Genomic DNA, 21,793 nt, shown 5'->3' on the forward strand with positions numbered 1-21,793 from the left:
AATTTGCTTTATTTAAAAGAATTAGAAATAATTTTATAACTGTTATTTTTTATTATTAAGCTAGCATAGGTACCCGGCGTTGCCCGGGTGTTTGGAGGTGTGTGTTGAGCAAAAAAAAAAAAAAGTGATAGTAGGCAGGCAGGTTTGAACTCGTACCGTGAAGGAGGAGAAGAACGTGAAAAACAAACAAAAAAAAAACGTGACGTCTTTGCCACTGCGTCCATCGTCAAACCGGAAGTGACAAAGGTTTAAATTAAGGCTAGTCAATCGAAAAGACTTTTAAAAATAAAGCGACCCCCTCCTTGTAGAGAAGTGCCTAGTTGAGGGTGAAGGAATTAATGTTTTTAGCCAATTTTTCGATATTTGTCGTCCAAAGGGTCGAGCTTCAAAATAATATCGATCTCGTGAAAATCCGTCGCCTCTGTCGAAAATTTTAGGCAGACATACGTACATACATACATACATTTAAACAAACAGGTTAAATTTATATAACAGATGATTAAAATCATTTAAAATTTTTCTTAAACTTTTGGTGGTGTAAACTTTTTACAGGGAAGACTTTTTCTCTTCATTCTGCTGGTGATATTAACCACGAGGGGTTAGTATTGATGTCGAGTCAGAATCCACTCGTGGAAAGAACAAAGGTATGTCCGATCTTGTCGACGCTTGTTGTGAATTTTTAATTTGCATGGTTGGTGCAGTTTTGAATAGGAGTTTCCTCACATTTTTAAAAAAAAACTTTATTTCGTAAAGTTATCGTTTCGTCATCTATGATTGGGAAGAAGTCATAAGTAATTCCCGATTGTATTTTGAGTGTCGCCCACACTGAAGATTGAACCTTCAACTTCCAGAGTGTAACATTAAAACTGAATTTTACCAAGTACTTTATCCAGAACGCCATGGGTCCTTGCAGACTATTTTAGTATGAGTTTATGCAGCTATTTTGTTTCTAGATGTACAATCTTACTGCTTATTATTATAAATTTTTATTACTACATACTAGCGGGAGGGGGGGCTTTACCTGGTCATAAAATACGTTTAAATATGGTATTTTAATTTGTCCAGATTTCGTATATATTATTACAGAGTCGTGATTTCAAAAGTAAAAAAAAAAAGCATTTGGATGCCATCAGCTAGAATCGAAACCGAAAGCAAAACTGTAGAATTCAAAGCTGGTGACGTTACCACAGTACCAACCTGGCATGCATCTGAACTGATTAAAAATTAAAAATAATCTAAAATGAATGTACAAAATGTTTAACGGATTTTTTTTTTTTCGCTTTTGACCTCTTTTTGACGCCTTAAAAACTATTTTAACATGGTAAAGATCCATAAAAAATCCAATCATTTGAGGCCCCAAGCGCAGCTCTGTAACTTTTAGTTTTGGAAGAGATAGAGTTTGAAAATATGGAGACAGACAGACAGACAGTGAGTTTTCTGAATTAGATTATATAAACATTTCTAAGACATAGTAACCTCCCCGAGAAGCCGGTGAAGAAGACATACAAAAACTTGCATGCCCGTTTTGCCTTTTATATATATACTAGCGGGGGTACCCGGCGTGTTCTGGGTGTTTGGAGGTGTGTGTGCTGTTAAATAAAAAAGAAACCGGGGGAGGGGGGTAGGATCGAACCCGAAGCCCTAAGGCGAAGTTTGAAAATAAAATATGAAAAAAACATGAACCGTTCGGCCAGCCAGAATGAGTTACTGAAAGATGTTTGAATTTATTTAAGTAAGAACCAAATTGACAGGTGCCCGCATGGAAGTCGTAGAGCATTACGACGACGACGTAAGCAATAGCTATTCAGCAAATGAGGTCAATGACCAGGTTTGTTTGTTATAAGCGAAGTAAAAAAAAAAAAAAGAAAACACAAAAAAAACTAACGTAAGGCAGATGTTAAATGTAAAAATCGAAAAAACAAAAAAGAAAACAGAAAAACGAACGTTAAAACCAAAAAAAAAAAAAACATGTGAAAAATGGCTTGAATAAGCCTGTTTCGATATTAAAATTTTAAAAAATCGGTGGGTACGAAGTGAAAAAAAAAAAAAAACCAGAAAAAACGAACGTTACATGAAAAATGGCTTAAATAACACTGGTTCAATATTTGAATTTAAAAAATTGAAAAAAAAAAAAAGAAGACATCTCACACCACGATTCAAACCCAAAACGTTTAGATAATGAGCCAACACGCTAACCAACTGAGCTAACGCGACGTACATGAAATTTAGTCAGTTCTTCAACTATTTAAAGTAAATCAGGTCATGACGTCATCTGACGCATGTGTAGAACCGGTCGTCGTTACAAGAGGACCGCTTTTGTTGACCCTCCCCCTGTCGAAAATTGTCGATTCTGGGGTGAAAAAATTAACGTTTTTAGCCAATTTTTCAATATTTTTCGGACGAAGGATGGAGCATTTGCAAATCCTAAATATTATTATCTAGGGGGTATATAAAAATTTCTAAGACATAGTAACCTCCCCGAGAAGCCGGTGAAGAAGACATACAAAAACTTGCACGCCCGTTTTGCCGTTTATATATATACTAGCGGGGGTACCGAGTGTGTGAATTTTCGTCGTGTCTGTCAAAAGTTTTTAGCGGACACACAAACATACATACATACACACATTTTCGCTTTTATATATATATGAGAGAGTAAATGTAAGAGAAGTCATCAGTAAAGTCACAATAGTGTATAGTATTATAATATTAGTGTTGGGACGATTAATCGGAATTGGGAATTCGAAAATTCGGAACTTTTGGGGGTATCAGAATAGGAACAATATTGTCTATTTTCCGATACAAAAAAAAAAATTCTGTCAATTGGTTTTTTGTTCAAGATTTAATTTTCCATTGCTAAATGATAAATGTTTATTGATTTATAACTATTTATAAAACTAACATCTGTAGCTCAACCTAATAAGTGATTTTTTTACTTTTGCGGGTTTTACACAAGTTTTTACAGTAATCTCAAGAATAATAGAAGAAAAAAAAGCAGTGACTAAAATGCAATACAAAAAAGCAGTGACTCCATAATTATAAATGTTTAAAAATTTTCAAAGAATCGAAATCTGTAATTGTATCGGAATCAGAAAAAAATATTGGAATCGTCTCATCACCAAGGCTATGTCTAGAGAATATTCTTTTTATTACTTTGACTCTCAGGTATATATCAGTTAATATCTTCTATGCTTTTATATAGAGTGGTGTGGTTCTCGGGTGATTAACTGCGTCGGATATCTAAACGTAGATTCCATGAGCAAAGTTTCTTTCTTAGAACTGCACGCCAGTGGAACTCTCTGCCACTTGCCTGTTTCCCACTTGACTACAACTTGGACGTCTTCAAGTCCAATAAAAACAAACTCCTGACAAACCGCTCCCTTAAGTAAGACACTCTATCAAAACCCCCAATACTAATGATTACTACAATACTATCTCATTGATTACTGTACACGCAATAACCCTTATCCCTGAGTGGTCTTTGGGCCTTGATAAGTGGTGACCCCCATATTAAAAACAAATATATATTCTCGAGAGTCAAAACAACGATAAGAATATGCTGTTGTCATAGCCCTACGCATCACTAGTAATAATTCTTGACAAATATATTATCAGATAGGGAGCTAGTAACCTTTTAAAATCATAAACAAAATTAATGCACTTGCTGAATAATTTTTTCCGATTGGTATGACCTTTTAGTTTGTCAGTGAAATTTTAAGTTTTAAACTGGTTTTCATAATTCAGCCTATATGAACTGTTTGAATCCTAAAACCAATTTAATCACCAGCGTTAGTCCGAGCAATCGGTTTACAATTGGTGTGACCTTTCGTGTTGTAAATGAACTTTAACATTTAAAAATTATTGGTTTAATAGTTCAACATACAAACTTTGTTATGTAAACGATGTGAGATTTTAATCATAAGCCCAATTTAGTGCTCTGCATTAATGCTATGGTGTGTTCACCCTACGGATAATAATGAACTCTTCTACTTATTATAAAGACAAGTGGAATATGTCTCTCGGCGTTAGCACACAATTCATGCACACTTGGCAGTCGGACTGACGTATAACCACACTCTTGATTTGTTGTATTTGCTTTTCTGTTCAATATATTTTGTTTCCACTAATTACTGGGATGTGTCAATCATCTAGAGCCTTAACAGGATCACAATACAATGTGTCCAAATCTAATATATAAAAGGCTGTATGTTTGTCTGTCTCTGTATTTTCAAACTCTATCCGAAACTAAAAGTCGCAGAGAGGCGCTAGGGGCCTCAAATGATTTAAATTTTTACAGACCGCTTTTTTACAGGTCTTTAGCCGGTTAAAATAGTTTTTAAGGGGTCAAAAATCGGTCAAAATTGAAAAAAAACTGTTATACATTTTGTACATTCATCTTAGCTTATTTTTAATTTTTAATCAGTTCACATGCATGTCAAGTTGGTAGAGTAGTAACGTCACCAGCTTTGAATGCTACAGTTTTGGTTTCGATGCTAACTGATGGCACCCAAATACTGATATGACCTAACTTGTTATTGCGAATAGAAAAGTAATATTAAGACTTTTTGGTAAAAAATATATCCACATCTGGGCTGGTGCATCTACTAGTCTCTCGCTCTTAGACAGGGTCCAAAAACGAGTCTCAAATCTAATAGGTCCCCCGACTATCCACCAAGCTCAAACCTCTCATCCCATCGGTGAAATGTTGAACCCTGTCCTTGCTTTATAAGGATTCTAATGGAATGTGTTCTGACAAACTCAAAGCACTTGTATCCCCTGTAATTAAATACTCTGAACTAAACCAATAAGCAACAAAATTGCACCCCTTCCTTGTAGAGATCCCTAGATGGCGGAAAACCGTCTACTCTAATATTTTCTTCACCTTGAACTGCTAGACTTCGAAAATCCCTCTAATATTCCTGCTTCCCTGGCTGTACTGATATGTAGAAGTTCAAGTGTAATGTGACTAGACATCTCGCTGCTCAACTCCCTACATAGTGCCCCTGTAAATTTGGTCCCAAATAGTAGCCTCCTTACGTTTGGGGTGAATTAAAAGTAAAAAAAACATTTTTTTGTCAACCTTTAACAATATGTATTAGATATACATCTATATTTATAAAAGTGAGAATGTGTGTGTGTGTGTGTGTGTGTGTGTGTGTGTGTGAGAGAGAGAGAGAGAGGACAACTCTCAACATATATATTGAACAAATTTTTGATCTACAGACTTGAAATTTGGTATATAGGGTATTCAGACACCAACATGCTCAATGCAGATTTTCCAGGAATTCAATGAGACATTTTTACTTCTGATGTACATCCATGATGCGGATTGCTTTCTTAGTGTCTCACACTGTCAATATCTGCAACAGAGAGATGAAACTTTGAGGCCATGAATACATAAGTTCAGTCATCATAACAATACAATTTACAATCTCCTCTGATCCATTCGAGTACAATAAAAAAAAAAAAATAGGAGATAACACTTTTGGAAAGCACTTACTACTCTGTTTGGGGAATTTTAATCGTCCTGAGACGGATATTTTCTAGTCCAATGTCAACAAAATTTTTCATATTTAAAAAAAAAACTGTAATTATATTAAAACTGTAACACTTCTCCTTCCCAATGTATTAAGCTAAAAGGTATTTTTATTTTAAGATTCTATAAACTATTGTAGTATTTCAACTTTAAACAAACATTAAACGAAGGGAAGCACGTTGTTTTTTTTTTGGGGGGGGAGGTTCACACAAACGCGTACTCGTTGCATTTGTTTTTGCAAGTGAGCAATTAAGAAACACAATTCACTTAATGAAAGTTGTTTTTGCATACGTGATCCGGTCTTCATAAAATTAATTCCTTCTGCACGAGCCTTTGTCCACTACACTTCTAACCTAATTTTCTCACTAAGGCTTAAAACGATCGACAAACAGCCATGTTTCTTGGGAGCATATTTTAAATCTGCCATAACGCGATTTTGATTGGTTGAAGGAAACTGTTGATTTGAGCTTTTGTCCAATCAAGAGCAGATACGTAAATACAATATTCACTGCATTGCTGCAGCTTTTGAACAAATATGTTTATATGAGGGATAATAATTTAGAAAAAAAAAATTTCATGTTGGTTGTGTGTTGTCGTTAATTTTTTCCAGTCAAAAAAACAATTTCTTTTAAAATTATTTTTCCAATCTGTAAATAAAGGAAACATCCAAACTTCATCCTGTGTTTTTTCTATTATGACACAACCTTTTAACTTGTAAAAGTTTTATGCACAAAACATTTAACGAAAGGAAGTATATAGTCTTTATATACAAATGCGTACTGGCTGAATTTGTGATATGTAGTGGATAATGGGAAAGGTCGCTTGGTCCTCTTAACCAAGAATGAATACACAAGATTGCCAAAATCATATACAACCAATATACATTTAATTACAGTAAATCTATATATATATAAAAGGCAAAATGTGTGTGACCATTTTGTGTATGTCTTGCAAAGGCTTCTTTCGCACATGCTCTCGGGGTCGTTACTATCGCTTAAAACTGTTTATATAGGTCCTATATCATAATATCTAGGATTTGGGAACGCGGGTCGTCTCTAGATTTATTTACGTCGACTTTTATGAGATTCGTGCTATTTCGCTCTGTCCCCTGTTTGTCCTGCATTTTAGTATAAGTACAGTGAAATTAAATTAAAACGTTGTGTTCTTGGCTTTCGCGCTGCTTTCCCCCCTTCCCACCATCATCTGGGGGAAGTGAAAACTAAACATAACGATTCCGCGATTACCTCATTTAGCGTCTTCCTGTCAATCAAAACACTTTTACTAGCTTTATAAGCCTTAACTTAACAAGCTAATCAATTACTCTCACTCGTGGTTGAGAGGGTTAAGTAGTTGGCTTTGGTCTCCACCTCTGCGTCAAGGCTTCCGGGTTCAATCCCTCTTCCCGACCAAAACTATTTTTTTTTCTTTTACACCCTTAAACACCTGGACAACGTTTTTTTTTATTACTTCGCTTATTCTTTAGTTTACCCCTCTCCATACACAGGTTTATTTATGCCATTTTTTTCCGTTTTGGTTTTTTTTTTTTTTTACATCGTCTTTTTTATAATATTTAAGCAGGGTTATTAATTACCCCCCCTCCCATACACACACCTACAAATACCCGGGCAACGCCGGGTACCCCCCTCCCTAGTGTTACATAAGTCAGAAATGTTCAATACCGTAAAAGAAAAACAATACTCGCGTAAGGTTGCAGCATTTTTGAGATTAGGATTGGTTATTTGTATTATTTTCAAGGACCTGGGGAACAATGGTTAGAGTACTTGAAAAAATCGATTGTAAAAAAGTGACCTTCTCCGGAAAGTTTGAAGGTTCAATCCTCAGTGTGGGCGACCGAAAAATACAATTACGAATTACTTAGGACCTCTATCCAGGCGTGGCTGACGGAACAAGAGCACACTATCCCCGTGAAGTAAATAAAGGGTTCCGCTCGAAATTTAATCCAAATTCCCAAGTTTGACAAACATTCCTGACTTCAACAAGATACACCTGAAGAAGGTCGGAGGTTACATCAATCAAAACGTTGCGAAAAATCACACTCAAGATGATAACAGTAGTCCGATGAATCCAAATAGTTCTTGCGTAAGTTTCATGAGTGTCTTTGCGCGAGTGCAGAAGTCTTTTTCATGTGTGCAGCATGAGAGTCTGTGTAACAAGTACAGGAGCATTGTTTTGATAAGTCTGCATGTTTTAGAATGGATCGAGAGAGAGAGAAGGGGAGGTGCTTAAATCATATAGTTAGACACGTTGACCGGAAGTCAAGATCAGCTGATTGGATTGTGTGTGAGTCACGTGATCAGGTTAGCTGAATCGGCGAGATTTAGTTGGGACTTGGAAGAGAGCGGACGGCTTTGCCGTTGTCTCCTCCCCTTCGTTAGGGGGGGGGGGACGAACACTGGCGTGGTAGAAATAAGACCTAGAAGAAGAAACCACGCAGGCCAAATTCACTTTCCATTCTTCTGCGATCGATCTGGAAGGTGAATAAAAAACTATAGAACCAATTTCTTGTCTTGGAGTGAAATAAATCTTCTTCCCCAAAATCAGGTACCTGAGTGTTCAGTGAGAAAGAGAAAAGGAAAGATAAAGCGGAAACGGATGTAAAGTGCCAACGCCCCCTTGTGGCTAAAAATTGTGTTGCTGGAGTTGAGGGGCGTCCGTGTGTGCACTATGTGTGGAAAATGCAATTCCCACTGATGTTTTTTGCCAGTGGGCGATCAAGAGACACAAATCAATTGAAGTCTTTTTTTTTTTTTTTACATACGTGTGCGTTCGCTGTTCTCTATTCTTTGATCATCGTCTTTCCATGTGTGCGGCCGTTGATCTGCATAGTAGCATCGTCTAGTGACTGAATAAAACTCATGCATGGAACAATGGAGACTTGTCGCAGTTTCCAAGGTTTTTTACAATTAGACTGTAAAGCATATTTATTTCGACCAAACCTTTTGACCTTCAAGAAATTGCACAGGAGTCAAAGCTTTCAGGCACGGAGGAAGAAATACATTCTCTTTTCAACCCTGCCAACTTGACCTCGAGAGAGAGAGAGTATATCTTTATTTGAAAATATATTGCTCCAAAAAAAAAAAAAAAAACTTTCGGCAGTTGGTCATTATTATTATTATTATTATTCCTTTTTGAAGGCTTTTAACTTTCTAGCAACCTACATCCAATGGTGTACATCACTTAAATAATTATATTCTTTGCTATTTATAGAAATGCCTTGTTTATTGTTGTGGTCCCGTAAGGGTTTGGAAGAAAGACACAACTCTATAATTAGTGAAAACGAAATATATTGAACAGAAAACTAAATACAACAAACAAAAGGAGTGTGGTTATACGTCAATCCGACTGCCAAGTGTGTATGTCTCATGCATGACTTGTATTAACGTTGAAAGACATATTGTCATGGTCTTTATCGTGAGTGAAAGAGTTCATTATTATCTGTAAGGTGGACACATCACAACATTTACTTTTCATTTGACAACTCATTTGTTAGAAATTATTGTGAGAGTTTGTATTTGAGTTTCTGTGAAGATTATACACTTGAGTTTAATTATCTATCTACTTACATATAAAAGGCACTTTGTGTGTATGTGTGAGTTCTTTATGGATTTCAAAATGACTGGGCTGATTTTTAGAAATTTCACAAAAATGTACTTTATGTATCTGAGAGTGTTTTTAGATACATTTTGTGTCGGAATGCCCCCGATAAGTACCAAAATCCATAATCAAAAAATCCAATTAAAGAAGGAGCAGTTTGATTTGGACCAAAGTTAACAATATATATATATTTCTTTGATAAGAAAGGAGCACATTCGAAATGAATATTTCTGTTTAGAGCGCAACTGAGCCATGATACTTGACTTTTGCATTTTAAAATTTAATTCAAGCTATTATATAAAACTAATTTTATAAACTCAACACTAAATTCTCCACAGTGCAATGTACTATGTCACTGCAGGGAGGCATGTGAAGCTTCCTCCCAGTGCACTGCAGTGGATCCCCAACTAAAGCAGGAAATCAATCGATTTGATTAGAAAAAAAAAAGTAGATTTCACCAATTCCGGTGACATTAAAAGTATTGAAAGTGTGAAAAATTCGATGATCCAGGTTCAATCCCGGGCAACGTCGGGTCTCCCCGATAGTAATCTCTAAATTTGGATTTATTCATTATTTTAAATTATTGTTACGTCTTTAAAAGGTGTAGTGGACTTGATTTGAACAATTAATTGTGTCCCCCCTTTCTCTCGGTGATAATGGCCGCCAAGTTCATTGAATTGCCGTTTGTATGCTGTGTTTTTGGCGGAAAAGGAAAAGTGATCATCTCACAAAAAGATTTTTTTTTTTTTTTTTTTACAGATATCCGGAACAACGAAGTGAGCCGCTTCCGGTTATGTAAATGATTTGCTGAATAATCAATGATGTTTTGTGCTTATTCCACGTATGCTCTCAATTAGTTTCATAACGAGTCTGTAGCTCAGTTCTAGTTGGTTTCTTTTTTAAACTCGTCTTTTTTTTTTTTTTTTTTTCAATTTTCTTATTTTGTCCTAGCTGATAAATTTCTTATTTTTTTGAAGAAGGAATTGGATCTAGTAATTCACTTCTCTTTGTCTGTTCGTACTTTTATCAACAACCATGCCTTGGATTTTTTAAAATTTTGCACAAACATTAGTCATGGTGAAAGTAAATTTTTACTAGAACGGATTTTCCAGGATAACTTTAGTTGCCCTGCCCCCTAAGGGGCGTTATAGGGGTAAAATTGCCTCCCAAATCGTTCGTCTGTTTGCACTTTTCTTATTAACCACACACAAAAATTTTGCACAAACATTAGTCATGGTAAAAGCAAATTTTTCACTCATGGAGGGGGACCCTATATACTCAGCTTGTTCTAGCAGATATTTACCCGCTATTTTATACATTATAACTGAGAGATCTTTTTAAGATTCTAATCGCCCCTGGCGTAAGTGCAATTGTTTGAATCTCTCTTGCACTTTGTTCACTGGGTATATTTACCAGGTAGTTTTTGAAGTTCTTTTTCATGCTCTATTGTGTCACATTGTACAATAACTGTCCTCCAACAGAACCTTACAGCTGGATGTCCGGTGGCTCACACTCTCTACTACCGTGTAGCAGAACCTGTATTTGTTGTTGCTGAGATCATTTATGGATTTTCCGAGATAATAACTGTTTGTTGATAACTCATAGCTTTTCCTACGTTCGTTCATCAGAGTTAAATTTTCTGTTCATTGAAGTCGGTGTTACTTGGAGACTGTACCTCTTGGTTCTTTTGTCTTAAGTTCAAAACTTAGTTGATGCTGACTTTTTTTTTTTAGGTCCAGCTCATTGTCCTGTCAGAGCTAATGAACCCAGTTTTATTCAATTCACAATTTTGCCCCAACATTAAAAACTGCTCGTAAAAAATAAAATAAAGAAATGGTACAAAAATTTTATTATGTACTTATGTGTTGGGGTTAAAAAAATTACACAAATTCATCAAGTATTTTTTAAACAAGAGAAAACACCTTTTAACAGTGAAATGTTTCGTCGACCATTTTCTGCTTACATTAAGATCAACGGCTTAAACAGTATTAATCATTCACAACAGCCAATCCCTCTTCAATCGATTACCAACAACCCAGCCCTTTGATTGTACCAACTATTCTACCATGTATCAACAGTTTGGATAGTAATATCATTTCGCCTAATAATTCCCATAATAGGAATACTAACATTTCTTCTTTGCTGACCGTATTAATGCCTCTCCTCCAGTTCCCTCCATAGAAAATCACAATTATGATCTACTTTCTTTTCCCATTCATAGCAATTTTAGAAATCAATTTATATAATTCAGCCTGCAATCAGCACAATAATACAGCAATGAAGCAAATATGTTTTTATTTTATAAAAACAAATGAATTTGCATAAATTCTGGGGTACAGCCTTTTTTTTTAATCAAATAAAGTGTTTTGTGCAATTATAATTCTTTAATATTTGCTTTAAAACTAAATAATCACAACAAATTCTTCTGGTACTGGCTAATGTTTGTTGTAATTCATCTAATTTTTACATTTTAACGTTTTCTCTATATGCTACCGTCCCTACTGCCCTTTTCTCACAGAAGAGACAGTGATAGTCTTTCTCTACTCTTGTTCCAAAATATGGTTCCTCTTGTAAAACATTCATTGCAAGAACTCGCTAGGCTACAACCATAGCAAAGAGCCCCCACCCCCCCTCTCTCTCTCGTTCTCTCTCTGTCTGTGTATGTATATAAAACCAAACAGAATTCCATGAACAAAGTTTCTTTCCCAGAACTTCCCATCTGTGAAGCAAAAATATCATGAGGCTGCTTTCAAACTGATTACAACATGGTTGTCTTCAAGTCTAATGTTAACAAATACTTAAATTATCAAACTCTATGCATTTCAGTCATTGTTTCCAATCCTCTCATAGTACTATTCATCATCCAAGTGACTCTCCTTAAACATTATCCTCAGGTGAACTCCTGGCCTTGATAAGCGTTGACCCTATTAGTAAAAAAATAAAATGATAAAATAAGTTAAAAAATAAAATAAAGTTTAAATGTCATTAATAGCTTTTTTTTAATTATGGCATTTTCATCCCAAACAAGACACAGTGCCACTTTGATGTAGGGACATGATTGCAAGGATATTATGTAGGAAATTTCGCAGCAAGCTTGTCGGTTCACGTTACACTTGAACTTCTGCATGTCAGTACAGTCGGGGAAGCAGGCATCCAGAAGAGAATTCCAAAGTCTAGCAGTTCTGGGGAAGAAACTTTTTTTTAAAGTAGAAGGCTTTCTGACATCTGTGGATCTCTACTCTGTATAGGGGTGGGATTTTGCTGCTTTTCAGGTTTGTCAGCAGTATTTACATCAAGGGGGTACAAGGTCTTGTATTTCATCGGAGCATATATCATTAAAATACTTGAAAAACAGGCAGACGGATGCAACATTTCGTCAATAGGAGAGAGGCTGAAGCCTGGTTGACAGTTCGGGCCTGTTAGGTTGGTGACTCTCTTCTTAACCCTGTCCAGGAGCGAGAGACTGGTAGCAGATGGACCAGCCCAAATGTGACAGTAATACTCCATACATGGGCGAATTGTGGCCTTGTAAAGGTACAGGATACATTCAGGTGTAACTAACATTCTAGCATGTTAGAAAGAGACCACCTTCTATGCAGCAGCCACGGCAATTCCCTTGATGTATCTTTTCCAACTCATGTTCCCTGTGAACATTAAGACAAGGAGTTTAAATGAAGTACTTTCAGGTAATGTATCGTTAGTCATAGCTATTAGTGGTTTAGAAGGTTTCTTATTATTATTAAAGGAAACAAGCTTAATCTTGGCAGCATTGAATGTCACCATCCATTTTTGACGCCATCCCACTACAGATTGCAGGTCTTCCTCTAGGGTTTCCACCATTGCCTTAGATATGTGTTTATTCATTTTCCCCACGTGTCTTATATAGAGTGTGATGTCATCAGCAAATATACCCATCTCAGAAACGATTTTATCTGGGAGGTCGTTTATGAATATCAGGAATAATAAAAGTCCAAGGATAGACTTCTGAGGTACACTCGCATTTATATCATATTGCTTTGATGTACGACCATCAAGGACTACCTGGATTGTTCTCCATTTATTTTAGAAGGATTTAATTATGTTAAGTATTCGTCCAGTAATACCATATGATCTGATTTTCCTGAGAAGACCATTGTGCCATCCCCAGTCAAAAGCCTTAGATATATCTAGAGCTACTGCCCTATTTATCCAGTGTATGATATAAATGTTCAGAGATTACAGGTAGGATATCTGCTGTAGAACGGGCTTGCCTAAATCCATATTGTTGGTCGGACAGAAGTTTAGCAACTGTAAGGTTGTGAACTAGAGCTTGATTAATTATGGACTCAAATATCTTGGCGAAGAGAGGGCAGAGGCTAATGGGGCGATAATTTAATGGGTCAGTTCTTTTGCCAAATTCTTATGGACTAGTACTATGGAAGCATTTTTCCAGCAGTCAGTAAAGCAAGATTTGTTAAGGCATTTGTTGAAAAGTTTAGAGAGAAATGGAGCAATCTCAGCGGAGTTTTTTTTTAACAGTACAGCCAGGATGAAATCAGATCCTCATGCTTTTGAGGTGTCTATTTTTTTTTTTTATGATATCTTGCACTTGAGAAGGGGTGATTTTCAGATCATCTAGTGTGGCATCTGTCCGCAAAGGAAAATCAGGGAGAGAGTGGTTTGCTGGCTCCAATGTTGAGCTTGAGGCAAAACGACTGTCAAGCATGTTAGTCTTCTTGGTTGGCATGCAAACAACCTCATGATTGTTTGATAGTGAGGGAATTGTTGATTGCCCATTATTTACTACACTGTTGTAGATTTTCCAGAAATCACGAGTTCCTAATTTCTGCACTTCAATACGTTTTCTGGTGATTTCGGTGTATTCTCTCTTAGCTGTTGCTATTGCTTTCTTGCAATTACTTCTAGCTTCTATATACATTTGTCTGTTTATACTGGACTTATGTCGGATAAATCTGTGGTATGCATGCTACCTTTGAGCAATGGCAGCTGCGCAAGCAGAAGTAGACCATTGGGGAGAGTGAGACTTGCTATAGAACTTCCGTGTGGGAACATGTGCTTCGATTGCCGCTTTGAACGATTCAGTGGTTTCATTTGCACGCTGTTCTGCAGGAAGAGAAAAGATATTTCAGTGGTTTCATTTGCACGCTGTTCTGCAGGAAGAGAAAAGATATTTCCCCATGGAGCATCTCTGATGAGATCCTTGATCGCTTCCCAGTCAGCCTTTTTATAGTATCTTGTCATTTTGAGCAAAGGCTCTTCAGCTTTAGGTCGAAAGTTTAGGGTGATTTCTACCATTATCGTTTGGTGATCAGCATTCCCAAGTGGGCTATGGGCATTCGTTACACAATCATCGGGAATTATGATCAGAAACAAATCGAGAAGTGAAGCTTGTTATCTTGTCGATCTGAGAGCCGGGTCGTAACTGTTTGTGATAGAGAATGCAATATAGAGAAGTTATGTGCTATGTACTAGCTGCATCTGTGTAAGTAGAGAAACGAAGCCAGTTACTGTGGTGGACATTAAAATACATGTACTCACATGCTAGTATCAATGGAGAGTGCTGTATCTATTCTGTCAGAAACTTTGTTGATTAGGGTACAGTCCTGGGACGAGGGAGCGTGGTAGAGAAAATATAAGTAGCTAACATTAACACGAAGGCCTGGTCATCTTATTCTTGTTTTGATTCTTTAATTAAGGGCAGGGTGTCTCGAATATAGACTCTAAGTCTGTGCCTATGTCTGTCTGAGTCCCTACCGTGAAGTCAGAGATAACCAAGCATGTTAAAGTGGTTAGAGGGAATGGAGAAGTGTGCTTGTGGTGATTGACCAGAACTTTTGGGGGGATTGTTATCGAATTGGCAAAAATGTGTGCCTATTTTCTGATACCAAAAAACGGTTCATTTATACGTGTTGTTTTTTTTATTTTTTAATTTATCTTCCATTGTTGGTACTAATGATGGAATGATGAATATTTATTGATTTTAAACAACCAGTAACACTTAAATCTATAGATCCTGGCATCAATGTCCTTTTTCATGTCTGTGAAAACATATGCACATATTACATGCATACAGGTAATCTGAAAATTAAAAAAATATTAAAAAAACAAGAACTTTACAGCTAAATATTTAGACGTTTTCAAAATAATTGAATCAGAAATTTTATCGGAATAGTAAATTTAGATATTAGAATCGGTAATTGTATCAGAATCACAATATCTAGAATTTGAATCGGTAATCTATCTATCTATATATATAAAAGCGAAAATGTGTGTATGTATGTTCGCTTTTTGTGTATGTCCAAGAAAAGCTTTTTTCAGAGAAGCGGTCGGTCGGCTCGCAACTTCTTAAAACTTTTTATATCACATATAAATCGTAATATCTCTGAGTTAACAACGGAGCTTGCCTATCTATTTAATTTGCTCGACGTTGGGAAGATAAATATTCAACATTTGTCGCTCGCCGCATGTGGATTAGTCTTTTTCCTATAATAAAAGCAACACTAATTCTGGCGGTATTTTCCGTCTATCAGCGGAAATGTCCGAAAGCAATCACATTTGATCAATGTGGAAATATTTTCCTTATATCAAACAATTGCTATTCAAATTGGACAAAGGGAGCTGCCCCCCCCCGCCCACCAACATCTTGGGGGGAAAAAAATAAAAAAAGCTTTCCGCAGTAAATGAAATACTATCCCGCAGTCAAAGTCATTAAAACGTGCACCTGCCAAATCTAAGTAATTAAATAAATTCCAGCATGTTTCCATTAGTATCTCGCGGTGGGTCAATGGTTAAAGGCGCACACTTTTTTTTTCACACTTTAATTTCCAACTTCGCCTCAAGGGTTCGGGTTCGATTCTCATACTCATCTACCAAAACTTTTTTTTTTCATTTTACCCTCCCCCCGTCGGAGTTTTGATTTACCCAAAACCACACACACCTCCAAATGCAGGGTACCCTCCGCTAGTCTATATATATAAAAGCTAAAATGTGTGTTTGTATGTATGTATGTTTGTATGTATGTGTGTTTGCATGTTTCGCAAAATCTTTCGACACGGGTCATGGATTTTCATGAGATCGATATAATTTTAAAGTTCCAACCTTTGCCCGACAAATATCGAAAAATTGGCCAAAAACATTAAGTTCTTCATCCTAAAATCATAATTTTTCTACAGGGAGGGGTCAGCAAAAACCGTCCTCTCATAAAAAGTTCGCTTCTACGCATGTGTCATACAACGTCGGAACATGACGTCGTCTTAGCTCACTTGCTTAGAGCGTGGCCTCATTATCTAATGGTTTTGTGTTCGAATCGTGGTGTGAGGTGTCTTTTTTTTTAGTTTTTAAATTTTAGTATTGAAACAGGGTTATTTAAGCCAGTGTTTTTATTTTTTTTTATTTTTCAGATTTTTTAAAAAAAGTTTTAACGTTCGTTTTTCTATTTTATTTTTCCATCGCGTTTTCTTTTTTTGTTTTTCCCATTTTTACATCTAACATCGGTCGTTTGTCTTACGTTAGTGTTTTTGTGTTTTTTCGATTTTTTAAAGTTTTAACATTTATTTTATATAAAATATTTACTTCGCTTATTCTTATGTTTTGATTACCCCCCCCGCCCGAGCACACACACCTCCAAACTCCCGGGCAACGCCGGGTACCCCCCCTCCCCGCTAGTCTATATATATAAAAGCGAAAATGTATGTATGTGTGTTTGTATGTATGTATGTGTGTTTGTATGTCTCGCAAAAACTTTCGACACGGGTCACGGATTTTCGCCAGATAGGTATCATTTTAAAGTTCCAACCTTCGCCCGACAAATATAAAAAAATGGCTAAAAATATTAATTCCTTCACCCTAAAGTCATCAGTTTTGTATAGGGAGGGGTGCCGAAAAAATCGTTCCTTCATTTTCTCTGCTCCTGCTACTACGACAATGACGTCATGTTTGACCTAGAAAAGGTTTACGTTAGTTTAAAACAAGCTGCAAGTGTTTTTAAAGGTTTAATTTTATCCGTTCTCAGTTGTATGTCTCTTTGGCGTAGGAGTAACGTGTCAAGCATTTTTTCTGCCTTAGCCTCGATGTTTCGGGTTTGAGCCTGTCTTTCTACCTAAACATCGTGTTTTTTTTTTATAATATTAAAACAGGGTCACCCTCTCCTATATACCCCCCCAAACACCCAGGCAACGTCGGGTACCCCCGCTAGTTTTATTGGAATCACAAAATTTAGAATTAGAATCGGTAATTGTATTACAGAATCTAGAATTAGAATCGGTAATTGTATTGGAATCATAAAATTCAGAATTAGAATCGGTAATTGTATTGGAGTCAGAAAAAATATTGGAATCCTCCCATCGCTCGTAATTAGTAGACGTACGTGCGTGTTTCTCAAAAGAGATTTTTGTTTTTAAAATATGCAACATGGATTGTGGTAAAAATCGATGCAGCTATTTAATTGCATGCCATTTAGTTTTTGGAGTGTCGCAACATTTGTTTTTGGTTTGAAACTCATTTACATCAGACTCACCTAACATGAACACTTTTTTTTTTTCAATTTTTTTCCTTTTTGATTTATTCTTTGTTTCGTCTGGTCCTATTTTTATGATGGCATATTAATTGAAAAACAAGAGTTTTAAAAGCATTTGATTTCTCTTGAGGCTCCAAAATTACGTTTGAAGAATTTGTCTTGTTTTTTTTTTTGTTTTTTGTTTTTTTTAATAAAATTATTTTGCGATTTAATATTCATTTTTGGATGTGATTATCAAAGGTTGCAAGGGTGCATAGTTTGAAATAGAATTTTCGCCTGTCAGCCATGTTTGAGTTTGAAATATCATTTCCATCATTAATATGCAGATTGGATGAACATTGTTTTAGATATTTTTCGGGTTTAAAAAAAAATTTTTTTTAAACTTTTACTGATGTGTTCACAATTTATAAAGACATGGCAGCTATTCGAGGATGATGACTAGAATGATCGTCATTTCAACGATAATCGCCTCTATTCATTTTCATGAGAGAACCGGAAGCAATGAGTGGGACGAGCAGAAGATTACTTAAGAGGAATTGATTATCCAAGAGGACGGTTCATCAAGTATTTGTTTATATTAGATTTGAAGACAGCCATGTTGTAGTCAGTTCGAAAGCAGGCTCTTAGCATCTTGTTCTATGAACAGAATGTTCTAATAAAAAAAAACTTTTTTCATGAAAGTTTTGTTTGATTTTGGTAGAACGAACGTAGGAAAATAAAGTTCTTTGTTTTGTTAAAAATCTTTTTACTGGTGTCATTTGACTACTAATTTTTATATTTATTTTTGGCAGATTAAAAATCAAGATGAGAACACTAATCTGAATAATCCGAACTAGCAGGACCTGTGGAAATTCCACAGAGGACCCATTCATATGTAATATATTGATGTTGGCATTCAGTAGATGTTCAGTGTAAATAGAGACGCTCTGATATTATTGTACCTATTTACAATGCCTCCCCACGGGACAGAGTTAGACACCAGGGTCGTTTTTTAACGTGGAGAAAAGGTACAAAAATAAAAATTGTCTCAGTCGTGAAGGATTTATCCTCCACTGAAAGAGAACAAGAAATAGAAGTGCAGCATCTGAAGAACAGATACTACACTTTGATCTTGACCAAAAGGCCAAGTAGCTCTTCTGTTAAAACTGCAAAAGTATTTAAGCTAGCAGGGACGCCCGGCGTAGCCCAGTCGTAAAGTAATCTTAAATATATTTTAATTCTTACAGATTTCGTATATATTATTATAGAGTTAATGTTCTATCGATTTTTATGTATTATAAAGTTGTGATTTCAAAAATAAAAAAAATCTATCTATATAACTCGGGTTCATCAGCTTGAATTGAAACCGAATCTCATATATATATATATATATATATATATATATATAACTTTAGTTCCTTCAACTATAATCGAAACCGAAACCAAAACTTGTGAAAAATTCTTGATAAAATTATTTATAAACAAAATAGATTATTAAGGTGCCATCAGCTAAAATCAAAACCGAAACCAAAACTTATGAAGAATTCTTGATAAATCTATTTTTAAAAAATAGATTATTGGAGTGCCATTAGCTATAACTGAAACCAAAATTATGAGGAATTCTTAGTAAAATTATTTATAAAAAATTAAATGACTTGAGTGCCATCAGCTATAATCGAAACCAAAACTTTTGAAGAATTCTTGGGAAAATTATTTATGACAAGAAATGGAAGTATGTAACAATTAAATGACCCGGGTGTGAGCGTGACACAAATAATAACACATACGCTATCGTATTAATGTATAAATAATCCAAATTATATTTTGCTTGTTCCTTCTGTAGTTTGTTCGTACGTTACGTTTTGAAGAAAAAAAACAAATACAATTTTTTAAGGCTAAACTGTTTCAAAAAAGGTTAAATTCGATAAAATTAGCTTAGAAAAGGCCAATCTGGCAACTCTGGACAAGAATATGAGAGTGACCTTCCTTTGATGTAGCCTCGTTTTCGAATATCATAATATATGATCATTATTGTGATGGTATGAGAATGGAAATTGGAGTAATTTCGACATGCAGCAGTTCTTCACTGAAGGAAGATGTCAGTGAAACGTTACGTAAAAAAAAGGAACATCTAAAAGAAACGAGAAAAAAGAAAACATTGTCTGCAAATAGGTGCTGGACTGGAAAAGTAAATTAAAGATTGTTTCTTACAATGTGATTTTATTATTTGTATTGAACTATGTAGCACAATATTACTTTCTCAATATTTATTAGTACTTATTAATGTATCTTATTTGGGTCAGTTCTATATTTAAAATACAATGGACGCTATTTTCATAGAAATGTTAATACACTATATTTGTATATTATTGTTTTTTTTTCTGTCGAAAAATCTCATTTTTTTGTGCTATTCAGAAAAATATCAACTTTATCAAAACATATTTCTTGACTAAATATATTTTATTTCTCATTTCATGAAATTTCCACGGGTCTTGCTAATATAATTATTTTGTTCCAATCAAAGGCAAGTAACTCTGTATAGCCAAATACAGTCTTCTCTTTTATTAATGGCTCACCACCTATCAGGGCCTGGGGGAGGGGTCATTCAATGGTAAGGGTTAAAGAAATCGTCAGTTGGACGATAATCACTGCCACAGAAGAATCAGAAACGGCAGAAGATCACTTAAGAGGACAGTTCAACAAGTATTTGTTTACATTAGACTTGAAGCATTAAATGGCATGTTTTTTGTCAGGTTATCATGGTTTTGTCCTAAGAAGCACTTGGTTCGTATATACTGATTAAGTTTGTCTTAGTATTTTCGTTGTTAGGTGTACACATGAAATAATATGCATCCGATTATAGTCAAGATTGCCTGCTCTTTTTGACTTCCGGTCTCTGCTTTCCATTTTCCCCAAACGGACAAGAAAGCCCTTCTTAGCGTGAGGAAGGGCTTTCACGTTATCTGAAAGGAAAATAATCATTAATCAGAATGAATCATATCTTGTTTGTCATCGTCCATACTATAACATAACCCGGTTGTAAAATACGTTTAAATATGATATTTTAATTCATGCAGATTTCATATTCATTATTTATGAAGCCAGTTATCTATTGATTATTATCTTGTACCCAATATATAATAGTAATTTCAAAAGTAAAAAAAGAAGTATGACTTGTGTGCCATCAGTTAAAATCGAAACCAAAACATCTAGCACATGAGATGCTAACGAATGTTTTGCATTCGATTCTAGATGCTGGCATCCATGTCACATTTTTTTTTTTTAACTTTCGAAATCGCTATTATATATTGGGTACAATATAATAATTAATAGACAATTGTCTCTATAATAATAAATGCGAAATCTGCAAACATTAAAATATTATACTTATGCATGTTAGGGTTTGAGTTCCTTGATAGGAGAGCGCTGGTTGAGTTTGAATAAAATAAAATACGTTTGAAGTCAAAACAACGCATTATTACAAAATAAACATTTATTTTGTTTGAAATTTATATTGGAATTCATAAATATATTTCGAAGATACATTTCATCTTCAGTATGTCTTTCTTTCTCCCCCCCATGTGGTTGTGGGAGCATAGAATCTGTAAGTAGAAGTCCGTTTGTTGTTTTTACGGTAGTCTTTTCAAATGTCGGAACGGTGCGTTGGTCACGCGGAATTCACATTAGGGTTGTGTTCCTTGTATTTATGCATATTTTACGATTGGACTACACTATTGGTGGGGGGGAACTACTATATATTGGGTACAATATAATAATCAATAGAGAATTGGCTCTATAATAATAAATACGAGATATGCATACATTAAAATATCATATTTAAGCGTATTTTATGATTGAGGAAGACAGGCGGCCTCATTGTGTGTGTATATATATATATATATATATATATATATATATATATAACAAAAGTCTACATTTAAAATTTCAAGGTGTCGACCATCTTACCGTTTATTCCTTGGAATAAGATAGGCAAAATCTTGAAATTTGGGATATAGGCTTTTGTCATTTATTTGTTGTATGTTCTGTAATTACATCGAGTTTTATAAATTAAAGGATTGATATAAATATATAAATAAATATATAGCTGAATCCACTGTGAAAAATTTCCCCCACTCTTTATCTGTGCCTAA

This window comes from Euprymna scolopes, chromosome 27 (assembly GCF_053919585.1).
Source record: "Euprymna scolopes isolate OS-2025 chromosome 27, ASM5391958v1, whole genome shotgun sequence".
Taxonomy (NCBI): domain Eukaryota; kingdom Metazoa; phylum Mollusca; class Cephalopoda; order Sepiida; family Sepiolidae; genus Euprymna; species Euprymna scolopes.